This window comes from Macadamia integrifolia, unplaced genomic scaffold (assembly GCF_013358625.1).
Source record: "Macadamia integrifolia cultivar HAES 741 unplaced genomic scaffold, SCU_Mint_v3 scaffold3478, whole genome shotgun sequence".
Lineage (NCBI taxonomy): Eukaryota > Viridiplantae > Streptophyta > Magnoliopsida > Proteales > Proteaceae > Macadamia > Macadamia integrifolia.
In genome coordinates this window covers 1-13675 of record NW_024869534.1, presented here as the reverse complement: position 1 = coordinate 13675, position 13675 = coordinate 1, and the positions used below count along the sequence as shown (strand labels likewise).

The following is a 13675-nucleotide window of genomic DNA, read 5'->3' as shown; positions in this document are numbered from 1 at the left end:
TTTTATTTTTTTATAGGTAGGGAGGGAAGTAGGTAACAGCTAGGAGACTCGAACTCGAGACCTCCTAGTGAGCATGGGTTTTATACACACCACAGCTCACCAACTGCACTAAGCAGTTGTTGTTATATCCTTTTCATTTCTCTTCTCCTATGAAGATGGTCTACTTCCAAAGGCCTAATTAATTAAGAGGGTTCTTGTCACTTTGGCATATCTTATGATTTGGACAGGAATCCTTTGCACCTGATTGGGCCAGCTTTCCGCTATTTCATTATCCTTCTTACAGAGCTACAGCGAGGATCTTCAATCTTCCCTGCTCAGCTAGATGTTTTGGGAAAATTAAGCTCTGTACGTATTCGCATATGCATGGTAACAAAGCATGGTTACAATTTCTTCGAGGAAAGGAAATTGGGTGTTTGATTTTGCTTCTTATTTTGTTCAGAAATAATTCTACGAAAAGATAGAGCTTTTAGGCTTAGTTTGGCTGTCAAGAAAAGAGTACAAGAGAAAAGAGTTTTTTATTTTTGAATTCAACAAAAGATAAACACGTATACCAATTAATGGATATGGATTCAGATTTACCAGTGATTTTGAGGTAGGGTCCCATCACGCTCGCCATTATCAAGCTCTAGTGCCGTTTCCCTACATCATCAGAGTCCAGATTTATACAGAATCAGAAAAGAAGATGAAGAAAAGCAGCAGCAGCAGCAGCTCGGAGCAACATTGAAATTAATGTGGCACTAACTATTTCAAATCGCGCTACCAGGAGCAACATAAGGGAATTACTTTAGTGGGGGACCTCAGTCAGCTAATCGAAACTTCATACGCAGCTGAAGATGAACAGGGCTAACTGCTATAGTATTTTGGGAAGAACTGAGATTTCTTATAGAGGAGTAGTTCTTGAGACTGGACTACTTGAGGTGAGGGAGGGATTGAAGATGACTTGAGGACGCGGTCCTTCATGAATTAAAAAAGAACAAAAAAACTTCAAACGCGGAGGACTGATTTGGTCTGACTGACGGAAAAGATAACCACAAAAAGAGAATGAAAGAGAGAGAGATTTCTCATAATTCATATTTATGTGTTCGGCGTACCGCGTGTACGTGTGGAAAGAATAATTATACCCTTTGATTCTTTAAAGTCCACAGGAGATGAGTTGACATCTTGATAAAAGTTAGGCAAAGGGAATATAGCTCTCTGCATCTTATCAAATAAGTATACAGCTCTCTGCATCTGCGCGGATATCTCTTAGCAACTTCTTTCCGTTGACCTCAGACTCTGCCATGGATTGATTGAAGTCAAGTTAAGCTCGAAAAGAGGAGGCTAGTGACGAAGGGGGGAGAGAGAGTGGGCGAAGCATTCCCTTCAAACGCTCCGCATGACGCTAGAAGTTGGACTTAGGATGTGTACACTTCAAATTACAAAACCATGGGTCCGTATCCGGCCAAAAATATTGGGATCCAAAGACATCCAATCCAAAATTGATTGGTATTCGATCCATTTACATCGTGCTATCGTGGATGAGATGGTTCTAAGTATTAGGATTGGATTCGCTGTATCATATCGATATCAATATTGGCTGATCTTGAATCGAGTATTGATATCAAATCAAGGGTAAAATCATTCAAAAAATCAAAATTTTCATGAAAAATAAAATAAAACCCGGAGGTCTCACCTAATGCAATTGGTGAGCTATGGTGTATAAAAAGTCCACGCTCAACAGGAGATCTTGACTTTGAGCCTCCCGATAGTTATCTACTTCCCTCCTTACTTATTAAAAAAAAAAAATCTGACCAATTCAGGCCTATACCAGATGTATTGAGAATTTGATATTGTATTGATGTCTACTGACACCGATCCGATTTCTAAGATTTAAAACCCTGACCGTGACAATAAGAGGTGAGGAAATAAAAAATATTTTTTAAGCAATTGATTGGTGTAATGTTCTATATGTGATTACGTATTCACGTGATGTTAGGTTTTCGTTTTCAACGCAAATCGACCAGTCAGCCAACCAGCCTGTACTCGGCATTAGGGGTGTCAATCCCAAGCCTGCACCGGTTAGATCGATTGGAACCGACCGTTTAAAGACCAGATTGACCTATACCGATTAGTAAACGTGTCGGGCTCAGGCCCAACCCGTTTATAAATAGGTAGTACACTGTGCAAGGGGTAAACCCGATGGGTGGCCGACCAACCCGACCTTTTTACAAGCCCAACTTGGCCCAACACGTTTAGCCCAACCATTTATATGTTTATTTTGATTTTGATTTTTTTTGATAGAATAGGGTATATATTGATATTTTTTTATCATATATATGTATATATATATATTTTGGGTGCATTTTATCAATTGTTGAATGTAAGTAAGTGAAATATCTTTTCTAAATTGTTGATGATTTAATAAAAGATATTAAAGCATGTTAAATCTATGACAATTAAGGACCGTTTAAAGTTTTATTGGTACATTACCCCATTTAAGGATCGATTATAGTCCGATTAGGAGAAGACTGGTTATAGTCACCGAACCTGACATGAGACCAATTGAGACTGACTCATTTCTTAAATAGGTAAATCACAGTCCAAGGGTAAAGGCTTGTCAAGCCTGACCGAGACCGGCCCAACCTGACCAATTGACTCCCTACTCAGCATTATCAAAAGTTAATATTGTCCATATGGGGGCGCGGGGATAGGATTAAAATTTTTGTGTTGCCAAGAAATGGTTTGGTTTTTCTGGTCTGGACGACCGCATCTTTTGCCACATGGGAGAGTCGGGTTGGACTAGAAAATATGGAACTAACCCATATAATTTCAAGCATCTCACATATACTATGGCGGTTGAGGAGCACTCCCAGCTCCCAAGAGTACCAGAGTTCATTGGTTGGAAACAAAGGCAGCTTCGCAGTTCTCTCGGTGGACTCAGATGTTTTCAAATCAGTGACATGGGGATGTATAGAGTTTTGTTTCCGCGGCCTACCCTTACCGGCGGTTTATGCAAAATGGCACCCTATTATGCTTTTGAGATTTCTTGTTCTCCAATCATGAGGACTCTTGGGAGACGGGGATGTATTTGGTTCCTCTCTACTTATTGATTCATCAATTTCTCATCAAGAATTGGAGACTAGTCAAATCCAACAAGGATCCAACTAGCCTAGCCAAAGTTTCATCAAATCAAAAGAGATTTGTTGACTTAGATAGGGAACGAAACTTGACTGTTAACTGACTGCAATTCTTGATATCACTCATTCCACCCTTATTCCTGAGATTCCATTCCCTTAACTATTACCATAGGATTGTAGCTACTTGAATTTTACCTAATAAAAAATGCCCACAGGCCCCAGCCCCATTTTTGTTTTGGTGCAATGTGGGCATTTTATCTTAAATGGATATAATTTCATAGCCTGTACTTTATCAACCCAAAAATGCCACATTGCACAGAAAAAAAAAAACCCATATAATTATGTAGCAAGTCTTTTGTACTAGTGGGTGTAAATGGAATTGCACACACTGTACCATAATGCTGATGGGCCCACATAATTGCCCACCGAGTCTTGTACCAAAGGGTGTAATGGAATTTGCACACCCTATAACATTCATTCATTCATTTAACGTCATTCGTTGCCCTGGTCTAGTGCGTTTCCACCACCAGCGTCCAGTCTCTTTCTAGGATCACGGGGCATCTCCCAAGTTGAAAATAGCTCAAATCAAACCAAAGTCTTTTTGGGCTCATTTTGGTTTGGGACATATGACCTCAAAATTAGACTAAACCACACTGATAACCAAATGAATCCAAGATCAAACCAAAATCGGTACAAAATTCAGATCAAAATCGAAATCAAATCTGTAAGAAATCAAAACCAGTCCAAAACTCATAAGAAAAATCAGGGTTTTGCATAATTTTATACAAATTTGTATTATAAATCAAACACAAATCGGACCAAAACTCAAACCAACCGATACAAGCAACTAAAGCCAAAATGTCAATATTTGAGAATATTTCTTTAGGACCAAGAAGCATCCAAAGGATAAAGGGTAGTCCAAATGGAATAAGACTTTAAACATCTAGAATACACCTAGTCAACCCAAATGTTCTTCTTTCGAGAGACAATTCCAAATTAGCTTAACAATCCTCGCAATATTGCACTCATTAACTCTACGAAAGCCAATCCCCCCACCCCACCCCCACCCCCACCCCAACCCCCAACCCAGAATTTTTTGGAAGATAGACCTTAACCCAACTCATTGGGTACAAAAAAATTAGTATTCCTGACCTTTCCAAAAGAAGGAAGCCATCAGAGATTTGATCTTTAAAGAGACAAAAGCTAAAAGCTCAAAAACTCTAGACAAGTAAATATAGGAGTTGGGCATAATTGATCTAATAAACTCCATGTGACTAGCAAAAGATAGAAGTTTACTCTTCTTAAACTGGAGTCTCTTACTAAGCTTATCGGTAGGAGAACAATGATAATCAGCAAGCTTCGAGAAAATCAAAGGCAAACCCATATATATACATACATACACACACACACACACACACACACACACACACACACACACACACACTCACTGAGAGGAAGGTGGCCCTCAGAGATGCCCAAAATTGCACTAAGAAGGAGTACTTGTGACGATTAATAGAAAACCCTAACATAGCATAGAATGAAGCTAAAATATCAGAAATAGTAGAAGCAGATAAGAGAGAGGCCTTAGCGAAGATCATAAGGTTATCAACAAACAAAAGATGAGTGATCTTTAAAGCCTTAAAAAGTTGATAGATCTAAGCATCCAGCCTAGTGGTTAAGACTCTAATTAATTGGGGAGGTTTAAGGTTCAAATCCCACTCAATGCTAGAATGTGAAAACTTTATTCTTTAACCCCAAGGGTGGGTTAGCACATTGGTGATTCATAGAAGGTAAGGCACACCTCAAGAAACGTTTTACCTTGGTTTGAATCCCCCTAATTGGCACCCTTGTGGGGGATAACCTTCAGGGGCACCCTTTACCAACACAGAAGAAAAATGAACTGACTTACTGCAGATAAAAATATTATTGTCTTTTGTCAAAGGAAGGATTAGTCTCATGCATAATTGCAATTGAGATACAAATGAACAATGTCCCAAACAATAAAAATGGCTGTTGAAGCCTCCCTATAATGGTAAGAAGTTTAGGTTGAGCAGATTCCTTTCTTTGTAACAATTCAGTCAATTGGGTGTTATTTGATGATCAATAAAAGAACGAAGAAAAAAGGGGAAAAAATTGAGGGATCATGTTGCATTTAACTTAATGTTAGGCTTAACCGTATGATCACTGAGATGTAGGCATTTAAGTTGCTAATAAAGGAAGTGTAGAACATACATTGACTTGATAACAAATCCATCCAATATCTCTTCTTCCAATTTTTATTTTATTTTATTTTATTTTTTTTAACGAATTCAGGCCTTCGGCTTGATTAGCCCCGCAGGCCCAAACTGAACCCACAACCGTATGGATCGGATCATACAAGGTTGAATGAGAACCATTCAACTTTCACTGAAAACAGTGAAGAACACTAAACACCCCGTGTGAGTGGCCCAAGATGTGCCAATATCTAATATCTTATCTATTAATCAACAAGAAGAAGATGAAGTGGTTCAATCATCATATGATTCAATGGTACAATCAATATGTTCTAGCTCTTCGTCTTCAATTTTAGCATCCATGTAGGAGTAGCAACACACAATGATGGCAAAGAAAAAAGGTTGATAGCACTCAATACTGCCAATGTCCAGAAGATGCTCATGGGGATTGTCTCATCAGGCTTGTTTGATAAAGTATACTTGGTAATCACATTTATTCTTCTAGCCTCAACCTTTGCTGGAGTTGTGCAACATAGATGGATAAGAGCGTTCCAGTTGCAATTCCAATTGGTGTAGCATACTTTCGTTGTGTCTCACTCTTTCCTAAGGATTGAAAGAAAATAAATATGGAACGACTCATGAAGATCGAAAAGCATGCACGACAAACACTACAAAAACAAGTTTTAGGCATACTTGAATCCATGGCTGAAGAATAAGAACTCCTCAATGTCTTTTTGTATGCTCCTCGTACAATACGATCAATGTTGGTATGATCTACCCTCTTTCCCTTTTGCTTTTGGTCGTTAGCCTCACTTAATGGATCAGTGATAACTATATATAGGGGTGAGGGTAGGGACCAATCCTGCAATAAAATTAGGGTTTCCTCCCCATTAAGGAAACAATACCTTAGGTCCATACATAGTAATAAATATTTCATACCATTAAGGTGTGCTAATAGAATCCAATATCTCCATAGAGATCACTTACCAATAATATTAGATTCTTTCTGTTTACTCCATCTTTAGTCAACACTAGTAAACCGGTTTTGGAAACAAATCTTTGACTATGCTAGCCCACTTAATAGGAAATCTTACAATCTCCCACTTGGGTAGCGTATGTCACAAGTTTTAGATTTTAAAATTTATTTAAAATGACTTTTCGGTTTAGATAAACTGAATGTGGCCACAAACAAAACAATGTCGAATGGAGTGCACCTTAAACCAAATGCCTTGGTCCGAATGAGAATTACAAACACCCAACCGTATTGATCATCACATCTAAAGTGATATGAGACCACACACGTCAAAGTGCTCATAACATCATCGACTTGGGCTGAGTAGTATGAAAGTGTGGTATGAAAATAACATGCTATAGTGATCATCATGTCTATTTCCAAATTGGTCCTGGCACGAAAACCAAATGAGCCCTATGAGACAGATACCAAAGGTCTCATTAACTACAAGCGTCTCCCAAATGCTCAAGCTTCAATCAAAGAAGCTCATTGGGACTGGGTCTGGATGTCCCACAACACTAGCACTAGACCTCAATCAAACAAGGCTTTGCTAGCGACTGGATGTGTGTGTATTGACTGGAACCTCAGATACCGAATGAGGTAAATACATCACATATAACCTCAATTTTCTGTAGGAGGCAAATAAATAAGTGTATACATATAAAAAAATGGTCATAATAAAAATGTATATATATTCTTGAGAAGAATAATAATGCATCATATGTATAAACTAAAACTGAAAGTCAAATGCGAACATATTGAGCAAAACTCCCACTAATAAAATACATTAAAAGAACTAACAAGTCCCATATTAGTGATATGCTCTTGAAAGACTTTTGGAGTCAAGCCCGTTCCATTGTAATCTGTGACTCTTGAACTTTCTCTCTGAAAAAAAATTACTTAATGTCAATGTATTTAGAGTTTGAAGTACTTTTACTGTTATGAGAGAAACAAACCGCAGCGAAGTTGTCACAGAACATCCTCAATGGTTTAGATATAGAGTCAACAATTTGTAATAATGTAGTCCTATAGAAATTTATTATTCATGAGTTTACTCCCACTGATCTTTAGATATACCTATTCGATTCCTCCCATTTTCATAAAGAACCTTAGCTTGAACATAATTAACAACCACTGGCTTATGAGGTTCATCAATTTAAGATTAAAATTTATTATCATAATAGTCAGAGAAATATTAAAGGATTAGTTACATTCCTTAAAATTGGAACCATTCAAACTTTTTTTTAACAGAAAATAGCTGAGAAGTCAAAGCTGACAAATATAATCATACATATTTACCAAAATATACAATATGCAAGAACAGAATGCATATTAAACTTCCCAATAATATAATTAAATCTGACTAATTGGGCTATTAATCAGATTTATCCCAGTATTATTTTCAATAACTGTAGAAAAATAGAAACTGGGGAAAGATTCGACGTCATCGGGGTCACACCTATGGTGGCAAGATCGCCCAACACGTAGTGGAATCTTTCACATGCAAGGCGAGACGCTCGAAACAACACCACTTTGAAGATTCCGTCACCTGTGGTGGCAAAACAAGAACCTCCAAAGCTATAAAGCCCAAAATGTCACCCTCACACTATCAAGTGAAACCGACCAAATGAAGACTCACCTGTGGTGGCAAGAGCACATCATTCGCCATATGGTCTCCTTGACTGCAACCCATCCTGAATAGTCAATAGTAATTTCATAATCTCAGTAACTAGCCCACTAAGTGGAAGCGTAATCACTGAAATTATAAAAACCTATAGACTTGGATTGCTACCAAATGCCCGTGGGTTTAGATTTTTTTTTTGGGTGCAAACAATAAGATGATCTATTTCATTATTTAATTAATAAAATATTCAACATAAGCCCACAAAAGCAACCCATTATAAACCCTAATAGTCAATATAGTAACACCATAATTTAACAGTTATCAAAGTGAGTACATTTTTAGTATGACAGTTTTATACTTCCAGACATTACCATAAATAAATAAAAATCTAAATATGACATTTTCTATAATGACAACATGCTAAATATGAAAGTTCATAACATTTATTCATGATAACAAAAAACACATGAAACATGTTACTTTATCCATAATTCGTTAGATATACGAAGTTGTATGCAAGTATGAACTTTCAACCCAAATGACTTTAATATCTAATACAAACATTAGCCCATAAACTTTAAAGTCAATCATAATAAAGCTCCATAATTTCTTCAAGTCAAAAGAAAATTAACTAATAGGGCATATGAACCGAATAACTTATAGGCTAAAAACAATAATAAGTCTTTAATAAATAAATGTAATGTTGGCTTAGATCTATAGTAAGTATAAACAACTTCATAGGCTTTATACCAATAAGCCACTAAAACTTCAATGAGTTCATTTAAATCATTCAAATATAATATATCTGTTTTATCTCCATGAATTTTCAATAAAATTGAGCTTTATCACAAGTACAAATATGACATATAAATTCGAAGAAATATTATTTAAACAATACACTTGTGATATTTTGAATCATAAATGGGTGTCAAAACTCATAATTATGTGTCTCGTGACAAAACCTGATGTCACGGATGATAAATATAACATCGAAGAAAATATCAAAATACCCCAGATTGACTTAAAATTTATAAACGACAAGTGTAGTATACATAATAAAACATGTATGATACATCTATCACCCTCAATAGGATAATAATTCATTCTCCCACTAATATAAGAGAGTAGGACTAGATGACCTAACAAAAGTACCATTTATAAGAGTCAATATCAGTTCATATTAGAATTAGATCTAACTGTTGGCTTGAATAAACAATACCAAAATAGTCAACAATATAAACAGATTTCAGAAATCATTTCAATAAATCAAAATTAAACGATTTCTAATTCCATTTGCATAAAATATTTATGGTTTATACAATTATTAGACTCAAAAACTGGATTTCATTAAAACTATGCTGAAAATAGTTAATAAAGCATCAACATGTATAAGCAACATAGGATGATCTTGTGTCATAACATCTCAAATGTGAGTATAGGTATCATCATTAATATTAATCTTTAAGATGCCAATTATACCCATAAGAATCTTCACAAAAAATCAATTTAAATAGACCACACCAATAACAAAGTTTAACTTGGTGAGATTCATGTGCATTCACTGTAATAACTATATCACTCAAGAGTTATAGCTGAATTTGTATCCTTATCCTTTAAGACAGGAATACACTGATCCTCTCATTTTCTTATATTAACTGCGAAAAGAACAATAACTTTTGAGATCCCCTTACCTTTGGGATCAGAATCCTTAGGTTACTGTCATTTTCTTTAACTTTGGTGACATCATCTTTAGGTAAATGTCACCTACTATGCTGCCCTAGAAAAAATCATGAAAGAATAAGATACGTCACTTTGGTGGAATCTACATCACCCTTTCATGGTTCCCTAGAAATGTGTTTTGCAGCTAAACATGTGCGAAAGCTTACACCCAACTTAACTCCAATATATTTATTCATCATAGAGTATTCCAAATATGACATGCAAACATAAAATGCCATTAATTTTCTGTCTATGTCATTCATAAATGACTTTTTTAATATCATAGTAATGATAAACCAGTGCAAAAACATGTATAAACAGAAATACAATTCTGAAGCCACTATAGAATAAAGACAAAACACTATAGTTGTTCCAAAACAATTATGAAACACAAAATATAGGTATCATTTTTCTTATTTTAAATTCAACACAGTATATTGAACATACATCCACTGGTCGAACCATAAACAACATTTCAGAATATATAATTACATCCTCCCACTGGTTTGACCAGTTAAGTAATTATCCACAACATCCCAAGTATATGATAAAGTGACATCATGAAAATCAATGGTATTTTACTATTCACAAGGCCTTGGGACTCTCAAAATAATTGTTTTAAATCTAAAAAACTTCATTAGACATTATGTGAAAATTGATCATTACCATATAAGACCATTTCAAACGATAAAATCCTTCACAATATCAATAACATAGTTAATTTTCAACACATTAATCAATAACCAATTGGTTATATGGCTAAATACAAAAATAATAGTTTTTTTTTTTAATAAATACTTTCCTGATTAACATTGGTCAATGTTGATGACTTTTCTCAGTGGGTTTTTCGACGACCCATTGAAAAATCTAAGTAATTCAATTTTCGAGGTCAATGTGTCAGATATCTGAATTGACCAACCTAATCGATGCAGTCATGGCACAATTTTGGTAGAACCGATTCATCTTGATTTTGGGTTGGTTTAGCATTTAATCACTTTAAGGGGACTTGATCAAGACATTGGATTTTATTACTATTATTATTTTACCTATGACATAATACCAATGCCAAGTCTCAAACGATCAAGTGTAGGATCGGTCTCAATCGATGTTGATTCGGATCATTGGATCTAATCAAACAATACTTGAAACATACATGTTTAACATTATAGTGGTCTACAATCTAATTTGGTTTACCAAACCAGATTTAATTTGGTTCAATTCAGCATATTTCAAATTAGGCCCCTAAGCTTTAACCCATTACATTTAAATAAACATGGACAACCCAAAACAAACTTTTAAACACCCATAGGCTCAGCCCATTTAACCTTAAAATAAATAAATAAATAAATAAACATTATCCTCCATTGCCTTAAATGTTAACCCTTCTTATGCATCCCACCGGATAAAAAGTCCAAAAAACTCACATCAATTTTACAAACAAGACAATGCTTGTCCCATATAACCATGTCTATGTATCATCTCATACTAAATGTTATAGTTGAAATAACCATGTCTATGTGTCATCTCATACTAAATGCTATAGTTGAAAGAAGTCACCAAGTACTTGATACTTAGAATTGGGATTGGGACGGATAGGTTAAAAGAGGATAATAACCAGCTATAAACAGTTATATGATACAAAACCATATTCAATCAGGGTCGATACTAATCCCACCTAATCCAATTCGGATAAGATAGAAATACCCTTCACTTTAATTATTATTATTATTTTAACCCTTTATCTGTACCGAGTCTATCGACCCATTGATATACTAATTCGATTATTCAAACCGAAGAAACATGAAGGTTTAGATTTTTCATAATCACCCATGGAAAGAAAAAAAAAAAAATTTGTAATTTTTTTTTTAATTTTTATTTTTATTGAAGAGTCATACACTTTGTACGGTTTTTTTTTTCTTCGCAAAGACAAACAATCAGTAAAAGAAAAACTTTTTGTTTTTAATTGGCAACTAAATCGTACTTAAGGCGCCAGACTCAAGTTCTGGTTATCCTGAGAGAGCGTGGGTTCAAATCCCACTTCTAACATGCACTTTTTTACACATTGTTGAAGTTGTTATTGATAGGCCAATGACATTTTTTTTTTTTTTAAAGCAACCAAAACATACTGCCTTTTGACTTTTTTGTCACTTTTTTTTTTTTTTTTTTTAAAACAACCAAAACCGTACTCACCTTTTTATTATTTTTTTTTTTCCAATTTGTACGGTTCATACAGAGAATCAAGGAATTTTTTTTTTTTAACTTTATTAGTTTTATCCTTTAGTAATAATATATAATATATTATTTTTCTCGTTTTTTCAAAACAAAACGATTCGAGGAGAAGAAATTGATTTTTATTACTGGTGGTACAACCGATCGATTTTTCATGAACGAGGCTCTGATACCATTGATAGAAAATAAATACGGAACGATTCATGAAGATCAATAAGCATGCACGACAAACACTACAAAATAAAACGTTTTAGGCATACCTGAATCCATGGTTGAAGAATAAGAACTCCTCAATGTCTTCTTGTATGCTCCTCGTATAACACGATCAATGTTGGTCTGGTCTATCCTCTTTCCCTTTTGCTTTTGATCGTTAGCATCACTTAATGGGTCAGTGATAACTATATATAGGGGTGAGGGTAGGGACCAACCATGTAATAAAATTAGGGTTTCGATACTCCACCACTCTGACCATCACCATCCAAACACAAGGTAATGGTTTCGATCCCGATCGAAAACTCATCAAGAAACGAAGAACACAGCAATCTGCAGAGAACCTACCTGCTGCTGTTGCTGAATACTTGACATGGTACATGCATTTTTTTTCCTCCAAAGTGTCCGTGAAATGGATTCTTTCTGTTAAATACTACCTCCTATGTTTGGAATCGAGTTTGGAACCGTTGCACGTATTGATCGTAAATGTGAGCATTTTTTTGGTAAGATAAATGTGAGCATCCAACAAGTTCCACTTCATGAGTATACAGAGCATTTTTATGACATTATGGCAGGGCTTATTTGTGGTTGTGAGAGATTACAAAATCTGGGTTTTTATTATTTAAATATTTTTTATATTACAATTTGTCTTATTTGAGTTTGGATCAGGTCCTCCACGAGAACTATTCTCATACAGTGCCTCATCCGCTGATCTACACTTGGAATCTATTCAATCTCTCTTTCTTACAACAGGTTGAGGGATTGAGTGGATTCAAGGTGTAGATCAGACACCGTACTAGAATGGTTCTCGTACAAGGACCTGATATGGACTCGTCTTCTTTGTGGCAACCTAAGTCCAGATGTACAAGGACTTGATCTTGGATTCTCGTTCAGTTCTTCTTTCTCTTTCAATTTAAATGCTTCCTCCTCTCTTCAAATTCTTTTCACTCCATTTGCCCATCCTTTTTTTTTTTTTCTTATTTTTTCCCTCATTCATTTTTCATTAACATTTTTTTATCGAAAAAAGGAAAAATATCCATTAACTAGAAATGAAGCTTAAGACATCAATGTTTGAGCCAGTGTTCAATAGATATGTTTGTCTTTGTCATAGCCATATGTGCTATCCTACGCATTAGAAGTACCACTTCGTTGTTGCGCCTGACACAAAATTGGTGTATAACCAAAACAATATGAACATAAAAAAAACAGGGGGATCATGCTCCAAAGTCATGATGTGGTACTGCTATCGGAAAGTAGCATGTCTAATTTTGTTGAGTCACTCCAAATTTCCTTTAAGCACCACACTTCCTCCTTTGCTCGTTTGATTAGATAGAGATTACTGTTGTAGTTGACATCAATGGTTTTTCTATCATCATGTAATTACCATATAATGAGACATATTTCCTTGAATTAATGATACAAGCAGCCGATCTAGAAATATTGTTCTTAGCATCAGTCACACCCACACAAATAAGAATTGGTGGGATGAGGATAGGAAATTCAAATGTATTAATTAAGGTAGGTTGGGTTGGAGTCACTTGTTGAACGTAGG

General features: G+C 35.3%; 1 long non-coding RNA gene across 1 annotated transcript; it reads right to left on the bottom strand.

Moving 5' to 3' along the window:
* Window positions 1–949, bottom strand: LOC122068163. The gene is made up of 2 exons (XR_006136996.1): window positions 784–949; window positions 1–639 (listed from the first exon to the last, which is right to left on the bottom strand). It is a non-coding gene; the product is annotated as an uncharacterized LOC122068163 (long non-coding RNA).
* Between the last annotated feature and the right edge of the window lie 12726 nt (window positions 950–13675).